Source organism: Pteropus vampyrus, unplaced genomic scaffold (assembly GCF_000151845.1).
Source record: "Pteropus vampyrus isolate Shadow unplaced genomic scaffold, Pvam_2.0 Scaffold81, whole genome shotgun sequence".
In the NCBI taxonomy this organism is placed as follows: domain Eukaryota; kingdom Metazoa; phylum Chordata; class Mammalia; order Chiroptera; family Pteropodidae; genus Pteropus; species Pteropus vampyrus.
In genome coordinates, this window is record NW_011888862.1 from 5,082,395 (window position 1) to 5,083,408 (window position 1,014).

Below are 1,014 nucleotides of genomic sequence, written 5' to 3' on the forward strand. Positions count from 1 at the left end.
TCTGCGAGAGTGGACTGGACTCGATTTCCAGTCAAGATGGCAGAGTAGGTAATGCTGTGCTGGCCTCTTCTCACGACCACATCAAAATTACAACTAAACAAGTCTACAGCCACGCCACCCTGAACGTGCCTGATCTCTTCTGATCTCGGAAGCTAAGCAAGGTCGGGCCTGGTTAGTACTTGGATGCGAAACCACCTAGGAAGACCAGGCGTTATAGGCTTAAAAAATAAAAAATTACAACCAAACTACAGAACAACCATCACTGGGAGTCGCCTGAAGTCTAGGTAAACAGAAGTCTCACACCTAAGAACACGCAGAAGAGGTCACCTCGAGACAGGCAGAAAGGGAGGAGATGCAGAATGTGCTAGCTAGTCTCACACCCACACGTGGCAGTTGAGAATCAGGAAAGAGATCTCAGCTGAAAGATATCTAGAAAGGGATCCAAGACTCACATCAGGCTCCCCAACCCAGGGTTTCAGACCCAGTAAGAAAAGTCTCCACAACTTCTGGCTATGAAAACAAGCAGACATTTTGGCTGAGTGAGACCGAGGGCTGAGGAAGTCCCAGACTTGCCTCTTAAAGGGCCCACGCATAGACTTACTTGATGACGGACTCAGCTGCTGAGCTCCAGCGCTGGGACAGCAGATCAAAAGGCACCAGGGACATACAAGGAGGAACTCAATCGTCTGGCTTCAGGGCGAGCGCTGGAGGGGCACCTTTCTCCCAGACAGAAGTGTTGGCAGAGGCCATTGTTCCCTTGCTGAGCCCTCCCTTTGCCCAGCGAAGAGACGCAGGTGGCCGCAATGTCTGAGGCTCCATCAGCATGGCTAACACTGGTCTCCCTGCTCAGGTGATTCCATGAGACCCCGCCCCACCCAACTTACAGGCCCACCCAAGCCACTTCCAGTGGCTTTTCCATATAAACAGCCTGTTGTAGTTAATGCTGCGGACTTTCCTAAAACCTCTCAAAGGTTCACAAACCCCAAAAAGCAGCACCTGGCTTCGGCGTGGCGT

The 1,014-nt window shown here is 51.7% G+C and overlaps 1 pseudogene; it reads left to right on the forward strand.

The window, feature by feature from the left end:
• Nucleotides 1-101: 101 nt before the first annotated feature.
• On the forward strand, nt 102-220 carry LOC111741727 (annotated as a pseudogene).
• Nucleotides 221-1,014: the final 794 nt, after the last annotated feature.